Source organism: Bos taurus, chromosome 18 (genome assembly GCF_002263795.3).
Source record: "Bos taurus isolate L1 Dominette 01449 registration number 42190680 breed Hereford chromosome 18, ARS-UCD2.0, whole genome shotgun sequence".
NCBI lineage: Eukaryota > Metazoa > Chordata > Mammalia > Artiodactyla > Bovidae > Bos > Bos taurus.
In genome coordinates, this window is record NC_037345.1 from 22,330,850 (window position 1) to 22,349,633 (window position 18,784).

The 18,784-nt window shown below is 42.3% G+C and overlaps 1 protein-coding gene across 6 annotated transcripts in view; it reads left to right on the forward strand.

Annotated features, from left to right (window-relative positions):
* Positions 1-18,784, forward strand: part of FTO (FTO alpha-ketoglutarate dependent dioxygenase) — a 423,982-nt gene that overhangs the window by 290,357 nt on the left and 114,841 nt on the right. The window contains exon 10 of one of the 6 annotated variants that reach the window (XM_059876985.1): positions 1-18,784. This exon is cut by the window's left edge and continues 14,358 nt beyond it; it is cut by the window's right edge and continues 28,157 nt beyond it. The exons of the other annotated variants lie outside the window; for them this stretch is intronic. The gene's annotated coding sequence lies outside the window, so the exon portion shown is untranslated. 6 annotated transcript variants of the gene reach the window in all.

Sequence of the window (18,784 nt, forward strand, 5' to 3'; positions counted from 1 at the left end):
GTGTTCATAGGCTGGTATATGGGGGCTTCCCTGTGCAGCGGTAAAGAATCTTCCTGCCAATGCAGGAGACGCAGGTTCAATCCCTGAGTCTGGAAGACTTCCTGGAGATGTAAATGACAACCCAATCCAGTATTCTTGCCTGGGAAATTCCACGGATAGAGGAGCCTGGCGGGCTACAGTCTGTGGCGTTGCAAAGAGTCAGATACAACTTACCGACTGAAAACAATGACACAAATTTGGGATGATGAGTGTTCTGTGGTTTTAAACCTTCCTGCAAAGAGTGCAGAGTTACTCTGAGGTTGAGAGCAGCTTGTCACATTTATTTCATTTCCTTTTAATGACATAGATCCTTTGTCAAGGCCGACTTAAGGGAGTTGTTCCAGAAATGTTTGTAGGGCAGAGCCACCCTCAGCTTTCTTTTCTTACTGACTTTTAACCCATCACAGAGTAATTACTTTCTCTCCTCCTCCCGCCCATCAACTTTTGGAATGTGGTTATTCTTCAAAGTTCATTCAGAGGCAGGACATTATTCATGTTTCCTTTCCCAGAGCCACTAAGCATCAACAGGGGATAGTGTTTGTACCACAGTCAAACAGATAAATCATCACTTAATGTGTGCTTTTGAGTAATGACTGGTTTAGCAATGATCAGATAGACAAGAAAAGACCTTGGCTAAGTCAGTGATGTTATGACATGATTATTTTAATATTGTTTCTTTTGGTTTCTTTCAGGATGTCTAACTGGCATCTGAGTTTCTTGGGCAAAGAGTGCTGTGATAGAAATATGTTTGTTTTCCAGGGCAGAGGGGAGTGGTGGTGAGCAGAGAAATTACAATGTGTCCTCAGCTACCATTGATGTCCTTCCAAATAGATGAAGTTTAGTTTAAAACCCGCCATTAATTCTTGGCCTCTGGCAAGAGTGATACAAGATTGCCTGTTTGTTCCAGTGGGCGTATGGGGGTGGGGAAGGGGGACAGGGCAGCAATTAGTCCATGACATTTATGACCGATTTATAAAATACAAATGAAATAATTGGTTACAAAATCAAGGCAAGCCTTCGCTTGCCTTTTGCAAACTTGTTCTCAACACATTGTGAAACTTTATGAACAGTCTTTGCAGAAAGCAAACAGCAGCCAGCCTGAGGAGATGAATCCAGGGCCCTCGACCCAATCCAGGGCACTCGACCCGGGGAACAGCAATGGGACAAGAAGATTCTCAAAGAACATTTGCTCCCTCTTCACAAATACACACCTCACTGTTATTTCAGATCCAGAGATAGTCTCAGGAACTCACCACATTTTTGGTATTCCAGGCCTAGTTAGGGAAAAGAAAAAGAAAATGTTTCCCACTCAATGTTACATGTATGGGATCCCTTTTAAGTCATTGCTTATGATTCAAGTACAGGGCATTTGCAAAAGAACCTGAATAAGAGACCGTATGCGTCTTTGCAGCCCTTTCTTCACCCATTAAAATGCACGAGGTGGTGTTCAGACTTAGAGAACAAACTGTGGTTACTGAGGTGGGTAGGATGGGAAGACATGATAGGGAATTTGCGGTCAACATGTGCACACTGCTATTTTTTCATAACCAACAAGGAGCCTGGCAGGCTATCGTCTATGGGGTTGCAAAAAGTTGGAGATGACTCAGTGATTAATACAAACAAGGACAAGGACTGTAGCCTGCCAGAATCCTCTGTCCATGGAATTTTCCAGGCAAGAATACTGGAGTGGGTGGCCATTTCCTCCTCCAGGGGATCTTCCCAGACCAGGGATTGAACCTGCATCTCCTGCATTGGCCGTTGGGTTCTTTACCACTGTGTCACCTGGGAAGCCCTTTATTTTCTACACTCCTGAGCAAAATTTAGAAAAACTGGCTGGACTAGTTTAGGGAAGAAGGCTAATGGGGGTTTATTTTCAAACTGCACTCCTACTCTAAATGGTCTGCTTTTAGAAATAGGCTGTTCTAATTTTGAAATGAATTCATACTGCTCATACACTCTGAAAGTTCAGTTTTCCTCTCCAGCTGCTTAAAATTACAACCACCATCTCCAAATGCCCGGAATTCACTTTGGTTAAAACTGAAATTGAAAAGGGAAAGCCAGGACAGGACACTACCCCGCAAATCTAGGTTAAACCGGGTTGAGTTTTGCCAGAGTCCGCCGTTTACGGTTTCAGCCACCCCAGCCCGGCACGCCGTGTTTTCCTCTGCTTCTTTGTGAGGACTGACCACGTGCTCTTTCGCCATGCTCCAAAGCCGAACATCACCCCAAAGGCTCCGGAGCCTTCTGTGGGGCCTTTGTGCGGCTCCCGGAAGGGCTGGGCCATGAATATGCAATGCCTGATGTGGCACGTTGTCTTCTTTTAAGAATACGGAAAGGGCGTCCTGATCTCCAAGTTGGGAGCCGACTTCTGATTTCAGCCTAGACAGGTCTGCTTAAAACTATAATCAAGCTGATTGTATTGCCCTGGAATTCTAATTTCCAATTTAGGGTTTTGCTATATAATCTCTAGTAGAGTGTGTCTAATCTTCATGAAACCCAGAGTCTTTATAAAAACTCGATGGATTTTCTTCCACGGGTCTAGGCTGAGCTCTAGAGACATTAGATTACTGAGTAATTGAAGGCAGCGTTGTTATGTCACTGTCTTTTTGAAAGACCAACTCAAATTCTATATGCCGTAGCTTTGATCCTTTTCATTTAATTCTAAGTACACTTGTTATTATAGTAACTGTTGTTTGTATGTTATTTTAGCTTTTTACTTAAGTAGCTATTTAGCAATTTAAATGAAAATGTAATTAGGTTACATCTGTTTTACATGCATGTAATACCACGCAGATGTAAACTTCTATTAAAGCCATATTTTCTTTTTGGCAAGGCAAGGCAAAAAACAAAATTGCACCAATCATTGGAGTAAGTCTTGCTCTTAAAAAAAAATATATATATATATACAAAGCACTATGCTATTATTTATGTGGTGGTGAGAGTACATCACTTCAGTTTTTTTTTTTTTTTTTTTAAGTAAAAGAACAAACAAATGCCTTTAATATATCTGGATACAGAGTTTAAAATGACAGTGTAGCTTCCTCCATTCTGTGGGTTTGTGCAGACAGAGTTGTACCATCTCCACATCATAAACACAAGCTCTTACAACTCCACATCCTGTGCGTCAGGGAGCTGCAAGGGTCTAACTCAGCTTGGCTTTCACTGACTTTGGTGAAGCACAGAGTCGGACATGACTGAAGTGACTTAGCAGTAGCAGTAGCAGTAGCAGTAGGTCAGGTGGCTTAGTGGTAAAGAATCCATCTCCAATGCAGGAGACCCAGGTTCGATCCCCTGGAGGAGGAAATGGCAACCCACTCCAATATTCTTGCCTGGGAAATCATTTGAGTCGCAAAGGAGTCGGACACAACTTAGTAACTAAACAACCACCACCACCCCTGGCTTGTGAAAACGACAACACAACTAAAAAACAACGATTATTTAAAAAAAAAAAATCCACGAGTAATATTTACTTAAACTGCCTCATAGGCTTTTTGCAAGGATCAAAGTGAGATAATAAGTGTACATGTATTTTGAAAAGTATAGAACGTAACTGTTAGAGAGCATTATTATTATATTAATCCAAAAACAGCATCAACAGTAAGCCCCCTCCCATCCCCCTCCCACATTTTTGTGTGTACAATGGGGATTGAACTCAGAAATTAATTCTCCTGTTTTGGGAGCCATTGCGTCCCTTATAGCCTCTTAATAGGATTTATAAAACATCATTTCAGACAAAGTCATCTATCTTACTCGCTAACGAGACACAAAATTTGGACTGTCTGGAACCAGGTAATATTTTAAGAGTTGCCCATTTGTTCCATACATGTTCAGCTTTTCAATGCAGTCATTTTTAATGGTGGTTTTTATAGCATCCATAAAAATATTTTCATATAATTCTTCCTTGTAAATATGGTTAAACTTTTAGCTTTCTGCTACTTGGTGACCTGTTAAATAACTTAATGTACTTTCAAATTGATTGTTCAGTGCCAAGACAATAAGAAGCCAGGAGGAGCCAGCTTTATGGCGTTGCTCTGTTACATTGGGGCCCTAGGTTGAGCTATGAAGAAAAAAAATTCCAGCAGGGTTTGCCATATCCAACTTGTTAGAGCTTTTCCATCCCTGATTCTGAAAGAGGGAGCATGGGTTTCATTGCTAACATCTTTCTCATACCTGTTTTAAGTAGTATTTTAGATGGCAGGGAAAGGAAATCTACCCTTCACGTAATGATCTATGTAGCACTTATTGAACACTTACTGTATGCCAAGTGCTATTCTAAATGCTTCCTATATCATTTCATCCTTGTGAGCAAACTCATGAATAATTACTGTTGTTATCCTTCATTTGTTAGATAATTTTTTATTGAAGTATAGTTAATTTACAATGTTGTGTTAGTTTCAGGTGTATAGTCAATCAGTTTCATATATATAATATTTTCAAAGTAATCTGAAAGAGGATAAATAGTTTTAATATATATTTTTATAAAATTTTCTATTTTCTAAATAAATATATATTTACCCTCTTTCAGATTATTTTCCATTTTTAGATTATTACAAGATATTGAGGATAATTTCTGGTGCTATACAGTAGGTCTTTGCTGTTTACCTGTTTTATATATAGTAGTATGTATATATTAGTTCCAAATTCCTAATTTATCCCTCTCCCACTCATTTTGTGGGAAGTGAAGAAATCTAGAGAAATGAAGAAGACCAGCAAAATTAAGAATTTTCCCAAGGTTGTAGAGCTACCAAGTGACAGAGCTAAGATTTTAACCTTGGCAATCTAGCACCAAGACCTAGATTTGTACCCCCTATACTTCTCCATACCTCATGTAATACCAGGAGTTTTGCTGTTACTGTCATCTCTTTGTTTTTTATTGGTTCCATCATCCAAATCAAGCATCTGTGAGCTAGAAAAACTCCTGAGAGAGTCTTCCTCCCCATAGCCCCCTTTTCCCAGTTCAGAAAACCATGTTTGAAAGACCTAGGTGACACAGAAGTAAAAATAAGTAAGACATGGTGCTCACTGCACTTACAGTTTTCTTTGTGAGGGGTTGGGATAAGAGATAGGAGAAAAAAGACCGCCAAGGAGGATGGAATACATACTAAATAAAGATTCAGCTGATGTGTTCTGGGAGCCCAGGTCAGAGTCATCAAGATCATGGGAAATATCACTTAACCTGGGCCTGGAAGAATGGATAGGATTGTGATAATACAGGTGGTATTTCAAGCTTCAAGAATAGAGTGAGCAAAGACTTAGAGAAAAGAAAATGCAAGCTGGCCTATTGAAATAGTTAAAGCGAGAGATGCTGAAGCCTCGATTGGCCACCAGCAGGAAGAGCACAACTTAGGAAATAGAATGACCTTGCAAAGGCAGGGAGGGGGTTGCGATGTGGCAATCAATTAGCAAGAGAGGGGGTGAGGGAGAGTTTGAGGAGGATACTGGGGTCTCTGACCCAGTAGGCTAATAGGAACTTACATCATGTAATTAGGAGGGCAGAATCCGGTCCATCAGGTAAGAACATGGACCCTTTATTCTAAGAGTCCTGGATTGGGAAACTTCCCTGGCAGTCCAGTGGTTAAAGATTTTGCCCTCCAATGCAGGGGGCTACAGGTTCGATTCCTGATCGGGGAACTAAGATCCCACATGGCCTCATGGCCAAAAAACCAAAATATAAAACAGAAGCAGTATTGTCAGAAATTCAACAAAGACTTTAAAAATGGTCCACATCAAAAAAAATGAAAAAATCTTTAAAGAAAAAAAGAAAGAGAGTCCAGGCTCTGAATCTGTTCTCTCTCACTTTCTGGTTTAGTGACTTTGAGCCAGTTACTTGTTTCACTCCCAGTTTCCTCATCTCTCAGATGGAAACAGTCTTCATACTTACCCCGTAATATTGTTGGGAAAAAGCTAATAGCTGTGGCATGCTAATAGCACAGTGCCTCAAAGCACACGATAGATAAGTATCAGTTACTAGCCTCTTGGTTTGGGTGAGTGGGCTTTCATCCCCATTTGAGCGATGAGGTTACCTAAGTCTGGGTGGGTGGCGTGGCTTTGTAAGGTCCTGCGTTCAGCAAGGGCTCGCAGGGGTGAGTAGAGACCAGTAGTCTTGCCTCTTGGTACAGTGCTCGGTACTGTACACTCAGTCGGTGTCAGGGTAAATCTCGTGGTGGTGTGACTTTGACCTTTTCTCCATAGAGGATGGACCTAGCCGAAGCCAGTACTGTCCCCTCTTATGCCTTTTATGGCCATTTGTTGAGCATGGGTTATGTGTCTAGTCTGCGGCTATATGTTTTGCCTACATTTCTTTTTTTTTTTTAAGATTTTTTTTTTTTCATGTGGACCATTTTAAAAGTTTTTACTGAATTTCTTACAGTATTGCTTCTGTTTTATGTTTTGGTTCTCTGTCAGGATCTCAGTTTTCTGACCAGGGATGGAACCCGCACTCTCTCCACTAGGAGGTGAAGTCTTAACCACTGGACCGCCAGGGCATCCCCACTTACATTTCTGATGACAGAATATAGATTTAAATGTTCTCCCTTTGCTTTCTTTGATAACTTAGGTGTTCACTTTTTCAGAGTCTTTTGGGTCCACCCAACGCAGTGGTGGATAGGGAGGCCTGGCATCCTGCGATTCATGGGGTCGCAGAGTCGGACACGACTGAGTGACTGAACTGAACTGAGCTGAAGGCCGTGGTAACCGTCAGTGTGTGCCCTGCAGAATGTTCATGACAATGTAAACTGTATTTCTTGATGACTTGCTGGCACAGGAAGGCCACCCAAAAAGTACCCGCTTCTCTATCCTACATCACGGTGTGTGTCCTTTTCTTTTTTTCTCCTTTTGTGCCCAAGTTAAGCTATTAAGTAGGTAATACCCACTTAAACCCAGATCGTGGTGCTTGTGAAAACAACGCCCAAGACTTGTGAATAGTCCTCACTGTTAATTGTTAAAAGCTGCTGATGCCGGTGGCTGACCTCGGAGCGCCTGTGTTGTGACAGCTTGTTTGTGTCGATGAGGCGAATGTGTATCTGCCGTGGTGGCAGGAGTCAAGGATGAGTCTGGGAGTCCCGGACACAGTGTCAGAGCATGTTTCACCGAGAGAACAAGATTGATTGATTGTGTTCCATGAGGGCAAGGTGGACCCGGCACCACTGTACCACATGCTTTTTTTATTTCCCCGTCTGCTAACTATGCAAGTACAAACAGCTTTAACACAATTTTTTTTTTTTTTTACCTAGAAAGGAGCCTGAGGCTGCATCCAAGTACATTTAACATATGAAAATTGAGCTGCTTTGAACTTGTATGTTTTTGATAACTGCTTGGTATGCTTCCTGGAGAATCACCTGTAGGCTTTTCTTTCCAAATCCTAATCCCTTTGATTGAATGCCAGGACAGATAAGTCTCATTGAATCACTCCAGTCTCATAATTCTTCCTTCATTCAGAGTTGAAAGGGAACAGCACCAGATTCAATAGGCAAATCCTCAGATTTAGCGAAAGTCATTCAAACACTTTAAAACTGAAATGGTTTTGTTCTCAAATAGGGTTCAGATGGGCTACCGAATGTTTACACAAGCTAGTGGCCGCCATGCACTGCAGGACGGACAGAAAAACACCCTTCTCTCCACCTCCATCCTCCCCCCAACCCCCAACCATTGCTGTCTCTGAGACCAGGGACTGGAAGGAAGACAGCTTGGAGAGTGAAGTTTCAAAGCAAGCTGGCATGACTGTTTAAACTTGGGCATAAGAACAAGCCTGACTTTTCTTGTTTTCTCGCCTCCTTGAGACCAGTCGAAACATTCCTGTCCTCTCCTCCCAACCCCCTTTCGGAGGAAGGAAAACAACCATGTTCTTTTTATCTTTACAAATGTGCCTGGTGGGGACTAATCTAAACCAGTTCAAGATGCTTTTATTGAAAACTGTTCAGAGGAACGGAAGGTGCTGCAGAATTAGAAAGAGAGTGGCATCTGGGCCTCCCCGCCCCGAGCTTGCTCTCTGTCTCTGTGTCTTTCTCTCTCTTTTGGCATTGACCTGGATTTCTGCTGAGACCTCTGTTAAGAGCCTTTTCAGATATCATGTTTATGGTTCCTTTCTGCTGCACATCCTGTGTTTGCCCTATTTGGCCAAGAGAGCGCTTCGGTTGGGAAAGGCCATCTTCTTTGTCTTTGTATCTAGTTCCCTGTTATACCTGAGATGTCATTTCTAGGTTCTCTTGTGATAGGACACCTGCATGGCTTTGTCAGAGTGGCTGTCCCCTCCTGGGTGAACAGTCCTTCCCTCCTCTCGGCCACTGGATGAAGAGATGGACTTGTTATCAGAGTACTGGGAATCCGAGGGCCCCACTCAGCTTGAACTTGAGGCTAGACTGGATGTATTCTTGCCTGGCTCGTTTCCCCGGAGCTTCCCAGGTGGCACTAATGGTAAAGAACCCGCCTGCCAATGCAGGAGATGTGGGTTCGATTCCTGGGTTGGAAAGATCCCCTGGAGGAGAGCATGGCAAACCACTCTAGTATTCCTGCCTGGAGAATCCCATGTACAGAGGAGCCTGGCAGGCTATAGTCCATGAGGTCGAAAAGAGTCGGACATGACTGAAGCAACTTAGCATGCATGCATGCAAAATAAAGCCACTTTACGAATTGTTGACACCAAACCTTTGTCAAGAACCTAGTATATTAGGGAACTTCCCTGGCGGTCCAGTGGTTAAGATGCCACACTTCCAATGCAAGGGGTGTGGGTTTGATCCCTGGTTGGGGAACTAAGATCCCACAATGCTGTGTAGTGCAGCCCCCCAAATTAATTAATTAAATTAAAAATGGCTTTTAAAAAAGAGAATATAGTATATCAGTGAAGTGAAAGATGCTATGTGATTATGAAAAAGGTTCAAGATTTAAACCTACCCCGAGAGTGTGTTAGTCACTCAGTTGTGTCTAACTCTTTGCAATTCCATGGACTGTAGCCTGCCAGGCTTCTCTGTCCATGGGATTTTCCAAGCAAGAATCCTGGGATGGGTAACCATTCCCTTCTCCACTAGGTCTTCCCAACCCAGGGATCAAACCTGGGTCTCCTGCATTGCAGGAGGATTCTTTACCCTCTGAGCCACCAGGGAAGCCCCATGAGGGAGCACACGAAATGATTCAGCAGTGATCCAGACAGCTCTCATCTGAACATATCATTTTCTCCTATTGGACTCCATGTTCCATCTAGATCTGTACTAAGATTTGACCTTGCCTTGCTTGTGGATTTTCACTCATTGATGGTATAAGTTTATTAACAACCTTATTCATTAGACCCTTTCCGTTGCTCTTTTTTTCTGTTTCTTTCCCTGGAAGGTTTTTATGACGTTGTAATCATTTATAATTTTTAAGTGCCTCTCATAATGCCTAAAAACAGCACTAGATTTTAATGAGTGCCATTTAACCATAGGAGGCTTGTGTCTGCATCCATGTCAGTTCTTACAACAATACTTTGGAATGGAAGTAGAAAGTTTATGACACGTTTTATTGTATTCCTAAATGTGAAAGAGGATTCTAATTTCAAAATAAGTGGCTATACTTTTTAATTCTTATTTAGCCTCTGTAGCTGTTTTAATATCCCTTTTATGGTTGACTGGTTGATGTTTTAAAACAAGTTCTTTGGGGACTCCATGCCCATTAGTCCCTGGCCATAAAACCTGAACTTGACTAAAATAAAACATGATGCCATGGAGCAATTAAGAGGAGAACTTTCAGAGATGACTGTGAATATGAAATGCAGTGATTTATTTTATTAATGGATTTGGGGGAAAACCAGCCCACCTCTCTTAAGCTCAACTCTGTTTATTTGGGGATTTTTATATTTTTAATTTATTTCTTTGTTTCTCTCAGGGCAATAGAGGGTTCCATAGCGGGTTCTTAAGGTATAGCAACCCTTTTGTAGCCTACTACTTCTGAATATGAAACTTTATTTTTTTCATTTTATGTGGAAAATGGGGGTGATGTCACTTAGGAAAGCAATTTTTCCCCAAAGTGGTTTTGGGGAACCAGGGTCTGGTGATGTGTTATTTAAAAAAGTGGTAATGTAGTAAAGCTAGGCTTTGTGCTTTAAATAATCGCAGGATTTATGGGATCTATCCCCAACCTGTTCAGTTTTATGGGAGGACAAAATACAGGTTTTTCATTTCATCAGAGTTTCTTAAAAACCTGGAAAGGCAGTTGACAGTGGTTTCTCTAACATTATAGTAACGTCTTTGTTTATTAAACCTGGTTTGTAATCATTGGGGAGTGCTGCAATTTAGTAGCCGTTGAATTTGCAAATAGGATCGGCATCTTTAACCTTTGAAGGAAAGGGTTACTTTTAACGCTTTAAAACTTCATTGACTCTCAGCTGCCGAGTAAAGGAGAAGGTAGGTTCAGGCTGTAAAAGCCCTTACGTGCTTTCCAGCCTCCTTCGTTTCCTCTGATCCCCCCTTCCCCACCAATGGTAGGTCTGCTCCAGAGCACTTACTGTAATTCAGCTTTTCCATCTACTGTACTTTCCAGTTTCCATTCCTCTGCTCATGTTTTCTTCCCTTCGTATATTCCTTCTTATTCTGCCTCCTCCCGCTCAGTTCGTCCCTCGCTGGCCCCCCGCCCCCAGGTGCACTTTTCTTTTGCCTCCAAGGCAGACGTTTCCTCCTTGAAGAGGCCTTTTTTGACTCGCTGCCTGGGACTTCCTCCTACACCTATGCAACATGTGTGCAGTATCTGCTGCTGCTGCCGTGTCAGCATTCCTCCCCTGCCCAGCAAACTGACCTCCTCTCTGGTCCATGACACTTCCTACGGATCTTGATTCTTGCACTTATCACATTAAGCTTAGCTATTTGTATGAATGCTTGTCGTGTTCACCCGAAACCCAGCCTCTTGAGGGCAGAGGTGGTCTTATCTGTCTCTGTGACCCAAACAGCCACATGGAAGATGGACGTGCCAAGTCACTTCAGTCGTGCCTGACCTTGTGACCCCATGAACTGTAGCCTGCCAGGCTCCTCTGTCCATGGGATTCTCCAGGCAGAAATACTGGAGTGGGTAGCCTTGCCGTCCTTCAGGGGATCTTCCCGACCCAGGGATCGAACCTGCATCTCTTACGTCTCCTGCATTGGCAGGCAGGTTCTTTACCTCTCGCGCCAACTGGGGCAGTGACTCTCGAATGCACGAACAAATATTTTCTGGCCTTAAGAAATGTCAGGGGATGCCTAACCTAAGAATTTGGGTGGATAGAAGTGCTTCCCCTCCCTTCCCCCATTTTAAAAGTCATTAGTCAGCCCACGTGATATGACTGAGAAAACCTCCTATTGGAGCTAATGGACGTTAAACTCAGAGATCGTCAGGAGCTGGCCAAGAACCCAAGGGTGGCCAGTGAGAAACCACGGCCTAGAAACTTGAGTCTTCTGGTTTCACAGCCAGATCCCCTGGCAGCTGTACCAGTGTTGTTCTGGCAGGCACACTCTGTTGCCTGTCTGACAGCCAACCCCCTGTCCCAACCCTGCTTCTTCAGCCCGCTGAGAGAGTTGAATTTTGTTCAGCTGGTAGATAGAGTCTTTGATTGCAGGGACCTTCTGCCAGCTCCAGGGGTAAATCAGAGTTGAGTTAAGCAAGTCATGGCATTAGATGCTCACACTCCCAGCCTCCCTTGCACATAGGGGACCATGGGACAAACTCTAACCTCGGCGATATAAGGCAAAGTCTGCGAGGGCTTCTAGGAAGGGTTTCCTTCCAGTGAAAAGACACAGCCTTATCCTCTGCCCTTTCAAAGGCTTCCTGCCTTGGTACCCAGCGAAAGGACATGATGTTAGAACTTTAACAGCCAGTTTACAACCACGAGGGGACACATGAGGATAAAAACCTACACTAATGCTGGAGGAATGGATGGACAGAAAGGGCCTAGATCCATGATGACCAACTCAAAACCTTCCACCTCCAGACTTCTTAAATAAATTTGTGTCCTGATGGTTGCAGTTGTTGAGAGTTTGTTTTCTGCTCCTTGGAGCAGAGCACATCCTAGCTGATTCAATTGCTTGTTGAAGAAAAAATAAAAATGAAGACAGCATTCTAAGAGGAAAGATAGTGACTGAAGGAGAAGTCTTGACAACATAGTGGTCAAGAAATTGGGTGGGAGACTTGTACAGTTCTGTTAAGTTCAGGGAAGACTCACTGAGAAGGCCTGGAACAATCATCATTCAAGAAACGTGAAAGTGTGAGCTCTGATATTCCCGGCACTAGGCAGGAGGTTGAGGATACAGAGGTTTTAAAAATAAACAGTTTCTATCCTTCAAGGAACTTTTAGTCTACTAAGGGAGACTGGTGAATAAGCAGGCAATTAACTAAGAATGGGATCAGTGCTATCTTTTGATAGGGGTGCATTCAGGAACTCTGAGAGTTCACAGGAAACCATGGAACCGTGATAGGCTGGGGAAAAAGAAGGGTTAGGAAAGATTCCCTGGAAGTATTGATATCTGAGTCTTGAAGAAGGAATAGGATTTTTGCCAGCTGAAGAACTGTGGGGAAAGGAGAGAAGGGACACTCAGGATAAAGGGGAAAAAGCACAAGAGTGGAACTTTGGAAAAGTTGAAGAATCTTGCCATCTTTGATCTAGACCTTTTTCATTGAGATTTGGCAAAACTGTGACAGCTATAAGTGTTCTGTATACTTTTGGTATTTAAAAATATTCATAATAAATTTTAAGTGAATAAGTGGGAAATAAGAGATGAAAGCAACAAGTACTGGGGCTTCCCTGGTGGTCCAGTGTTTAAGACTTAGCCTTCCACTGCAGGGGTTGTGGGTTTGATTCCTGGTTGGGAAACTAAGATCCCGCATGCCTCGTGGCCAAAAAATCAAAACATAAAACGGGAGCAATCTTGTAAGGAATTAAATAAAGACTTTAAAAAATGGTCCACATAAAAAAGAAAAAGCGTTAAAAAAAAGAAAAAACAGGTATTAAAACATTATTTCCCAGTGCATCACTCTAGATCCTTGGAATGTTCAATGATTTTAAGCAGAATAAAAGAGAAGAGTGGTTTATATGGTCAAATAAATTTGGGAAACATCGATTTTAAATAAAATCGAATAGTTTTCATTCCTGCAAGAATCTCCAGAGCCCTTAATCCTCTCATGTTAATTGTAACTAACCAAAAGGAGGCTGGATCATTTCCTCACATATATTTGACCATACGCTCTTTTTTAGGCAACCGTCTGCAGAACTGAGGCTTTGAGAAGGGTCAGTATAGACTATTCCTTCAGAGAGTTTGACTGAGAAAGAAAGTAGATTTATAGGGTGCCGACTAGAATGGGGTCTGAGTAAAGATAGACATTTCATGAAGTGGGAGAGTAAAGAGCGTGTGTCCACACCAAGGGCGAAAAGCAGGGTGAGGAGTTATAGACACAGGAGCAGAGGTGCATGACTGAATGCAAGCAAGGTACTTGAGATTCTAAGAGGGATAGAATTCTAAAGGAATTCTGCCAGCATCTTTGCCCAGGATGTCAAGATTGTTATAATACTGTGTTTCCATGTACTAGGACCATGTAGGACTCTAGATCAGAGACTAGACAAACACACACACCAGAGTCTTCTTACTGAATTTAGGTATCAGTTGCAAGAGACAGAAAAGCCAACTCAAACTGACTTAAGGAGAAAGAGTTTAGTGGTTCAAGTCATTGAAAAGTACATGGTAACTAGCTTTTGCTGCTGCTGCTAAGTCACCTCAGTCATGTCCAACTCTGTGCGACCCCATAGATGGCAGCCCACCAGGCTCCCCCGTCCCTGGGATTCTCCAGGCAAGAACACTGGAGTGGGTTGCCATTTCCTTCTCCAATGCATGAAAGTGAAAGTGAAGTCGCTCAGTCGTGTCCGACTCTTAGTGACCCCATGTACTGCAGCCCACCAGGCTCCTCCATCCATGGGATTTTCCAGGGAAGAGTACTGGAGTGGGGTGCCATCGCCTTCTCGGGTAACTAGCTTCAGGCATGGCTAAATGTAGATTAACCATATCATCAGGACCCATCTCTCTCTTCTTAAGTTCTTCGTTGGTCACATTCTTAGTTTCCTCATAGCTCCTAGCAGCTTTGGCCTCTTCTGTTTGTAATATGGTTGCAGTTCCAGATTTCACGTCTACCATCACACCACTAATCCTCTAATGAAGAAAAACTTTCCTTTCTCAGAAGCCCTAGGCTCTTTCAATACCTCCTTAGTCTGAGTGAATTATGTGTCCTTCCTTGAATCAAGCCCTGTAGTCAGGAGATAAGGCATATACTTAAATCAGTCAGTGCCCAAGAACCCTCATCACCTTCCTCCCGTGAATGGTGCTAATTCCCATAAGGAAAACCAAGAATTCTGTATCTCAAGAGTTGAATATGTTTTAAAAAAAAACAAAACAGTAACTCCCTCTTACTTCCTAAGAAAGGAAACTAACTCCCAAAACAGAGGCCTTAGGTTTTCACCCAAGGTGATTTTAAATTCTAAATGTCAGATTGTGTAGCATCCCAGATCTGACAGCATGAATTAGATCCCTCCGTGTGGAGCACCCAAGTAAACCAAGAATGTTGACAGCCTTCCTGGGGAATACTGACTGATGCTCACTGAAGAAGTCCTGCAAGAAATCCTCTTTAGAAAGAAACAAAAAGCAGTTTTTGAGAAGCCAGCTTTCACCAAAGACCAGAACCTGTCAGCCACAGGCAGAAGTCATTAGCAGGATTTATACATGCCCGTAGCCAGCACTGAGTCAAAAGGAGATACGCCAAGGGGATTTCTCTCTTCCGGAAACCCACCAGAGGAATGAGGAAGACTTTCCGGGTTAAGTTTCAGAGAACCTAATGCATAAATCCCCTTAACAAACACTGGGATTTGGGTCTGTAACTCATCCCTCTCAGCTTGGGTCCCGTGGAGACGAGCTGCCGTGGCTGCCTTGGGACTAACACAACGAAACCGAGGAAGAGTGGGGTAGGATTTATGGTGACAGCGTGGAAACTACTGAACATGGTGACTTTTTCATATTGTCGCCCTGGATGCATTTCTGCTTTCAGGACACTTGGTGATCCCTGAGCTGTGGCTAAAGATCCCAGGGAAAACAGCCAGTTGCTGGGCGGTAGGCATTGTCCCCTCTCTGTGGTTTACAACTCCGTGACTTCATTTCTCCTCTGATAGAGACTGTGCCATAAATTGGCTGGATCCTCCTCCCAAACTCTGAGGCCAGTTAGACTGCGAAAATCTGGATTCTCTCCCTGTCTGAATCATAGAGGACATCATTACTTTGCTAAGTTTCTGCCTCATGAGGAGATTTTAAAAACCTGCACCCAGAATGTCTGGATTGCCAGACGTTCTTCCTAGAGGTACCTCTGGCTTGGAGAAAAGTAGCCAGAATTTTTAAAAAATCTTTTTATGGTTTATTTTTATTTATTTTTAATAATTTTTTTAAATTGGAAGATAATTGATTTACAATGTTGTGTTGGTTTCTGCCGAACAGCAACGTGAATCAGCCACGAGTATACCTCCCTCTCCCTTCCACCCCACCCCACCCGTCCCACCCCTCCAGGTTGTCACAGAGCAATGGGTTGAGCTCCCTGTGCTACATAGCAACTTCCAGTAGCTGTCTGTTCTGCATATGACAGTATATGTGTTGCAGTGAGGAACCAGCATTTATATCCAGACAGCGTGCCATTTACTCTGTTTACCTACTTGTTGCATTAGATATAAAGTCAGAATGAATGATGACACTCAAAAGAAAAAGATCCACAAGGCAGTCTGTTGAACAGGAAAGCAGGGATGATCTTGTGTGGCCAACACTGTACTCCATTAGCACTCTGGCTGTGGATTTGGCCGCCATTCAACAGCTTCCACGGTCGGCTTTCTGCACCCCTTTTCTCTTCCTCCTCCTGTTTGATTGCAAATTTATTTTAACTGAGGATTTACTTGTCACCTCATGTTGACATTTCAAGTTATTGCATTAAGGAAAACACAGAAGAAAGCAAACAAGCAAGTGTATTCCAACAGGTCACCAGGCGTAGAAGTCATACTCAAATTACAAAGAAAAGGAAGGGAGTTGGGCTAGGGGAATGGAGGCCAGATATATTTACGGGGGGTGGGGGGGTTGGGGAACCCTCCTAACCAAGTCAGATCCTGGATCGTGGATATTTTTCTCAGCTACTGGTGATTCCTGGGGCTACTAAGCAGGAGGAGATTCTGATCCAGCTGAAGTTGCCATGTAATCCTGTGGAATCACGCTACTATTCTGATTCCTCTGATTATAAGTGACTGCAACAACAAAAAAGATTGCTCTGCTTAACTGTTGCCACAGTGTCTCTAGGGGACTGGTTTGCTTTGGTCTGTACATTCCCCAAAGGCAAGCTGAGACCATGTAAATTAAAGAGAGAGAGCTGGTGACAACCAGCTCTGTGGTTTTATTTGATTTTCCAGAACACATGTCCATCAGCATGTTGTAGACAACACAATATGATTAAAGCCCAGCAATAATCACCTCTATATTGCATTTTAATTGGTATAATGTATGACGAATAGTTAAGTGGGAACCACCAGGTATGCTTTTACCTTTGAGCAATGTGTTTGATTCATCAGATTTTATTTAACAGCATGAAATAGGAGTTAGGAAGTCTGCACCCTGAGCTGCGCTGTGCCACTCATCAGCCTTGTGACCTTGGATAAGTCACCAAATATCTTTGGATCTCATTTTCCTCAGCTCTAAAATGATAAAATCTAAGTAGTCTTCCATTTCCAAAATAAATCCAAAACTTTTTCTAGTGTCTGGAATTTTATTACTGAGTTCAGGGATCTTAAGTCTCTTTACCAATTGAGTCTCTTCCTTTTTAATATATGACAAAGATGGCTTTGTCTAAACTTTGGATTTTTGAAACTGATTTCAGTGAATTGCATCATACACGTCTTAACTAACTTATATTAAGCAAGAGAGAGAGAAAAAAAAAAAAAAAGCAATAGAAATCGTTCTTTCCCTGCTGTGAGCATTTGCCCTGGAGTAAATGTGAGACAGGAGTCAGGAATCTATGCCTGCCTTTCAGAGGGTGAATATCTTCCTATTTTGAGTGTGATTCTAACACCTTTAAGACATATATTGTTTTTGCACAATATGGCCCCAAAACATAAGGCAGCTTATTCGACCCTAACTACACATTTGGTGGTTAAGCGATGAGCCATACCAGTGATGGGGGATTGGACTTAACTGAAAAATGGTAAATTGACCTACAAGTGACAGGTAAATATTTGAGTTCAACTTTGAAGGATTTTTGAGTGTAATTTTGTCCCTTCATAATTTTTGCTTTCTCTGATGACTTTAGAGTCAGATAGCCCTGCCCTTTATCCTACTTCCAAAGCATAAAATAGGACTCATCAATAAACACCATTAGATTTTGAACATTTTGTCTCTTGCAGTTTGTCTAAGAAATGATAAGAGTGGAATTTGGGATGGGAAACCATGTCAGAGCCTACCTATTGTACTTTATGGCTGTTAAGTCTGCTAAACTAGCCTCCCAAGACTTAGTCTTTCTCAGTGTCCCTTGGGAACTTGCCTTTCAGCATGTGGTCACCAGCTTGTGCTCGTAGAAAAACATAAGCCACTAGCTTTGTGCTCAGCCTTCCAACCCTAGTAGAATTTAGCCTCAGAAAGGGCTTCCTTTAGGCTAGATGATCGGTGACGTTGTGTTCTAAACACTTAAGGAAAAAGACCACAAATTTCTACTTGAATGCATCTTATTTTTTACCACCTAAAAGCAAATGAATTGAAGAACACAAGGAGAAGACACTAAGAAGAGTATTTCAGTCTCTCTATTTATGAAGCTGCATGCATTTTTAACTGATTCTAAGCTAAATTATAGATTTCCACTTTAACCTCTTCATCCTTATGTTTCTCTGGTGTCTGTTGTATGGAAGGAAGTTTCTATTTCTCTTGATATTCACATTTCCTTTTACAATTCCAGAAGTACTTCAGGCCTTCAAAACTCTTAATAAATAGTGACTTTCACAATTATTTTTAAATTGGTACTACTAAAAAATGTGTTGTGATCTCTTAAAAACATGTTCTCATGAAGACAAACTCTAACAAGTGTTGATGATAATAGGGATTGATTGCAGTTCTTGTATATTGCTGGTGTGGATGTAAAATGGTGTAACCACTTTGGAAAACAGTCTAGAAATTCTTAAAATTATTAAACACAGAATCACCATGTGATCCAGCAATTTCACTCCTAGTCACCCAAGAAAAATAAAAATATGTATCTACATAAAATTTGCATACATATATTAAAAGGAACATTATTCATAAAGGAAAAATGGAAACAACTTAGGTGTACCTTGAATAATGAATGTGTAATCAAAATGTGGTATATCCATCAGTTCAGTTCAGTCACTCAGTCATGTCCAGCTCTTTGCGACCCCATGGACTGCAGCACACCAGACTTGCTTGTCCTTCACCAACGCCTGGAGCCTGCTCAAACTCATGTCCGTCAAGTCAGTGATGCCATCCAACCATCTCATCCTCTGTTGTCCCCATCTCCTCCTGCCTTCAATCTTTCCCAGCATCAGGGTCTTTTCCAAAGAGTCAGTTCTTTGCATCAGGTGGCCAAAGTATTAGAGTTTCAGCTTCAGCATCAGTCCTTCCAATGAATATTCAGGACTGATTTCCTTTAGGATGGACTGGTTGGATCTCCTTGCAGTCCAAGGGACTCTCAAGAGTCTTCTCCAACACCACAGTTCAAAAACATCAATTCTGTGCTCAGCTTT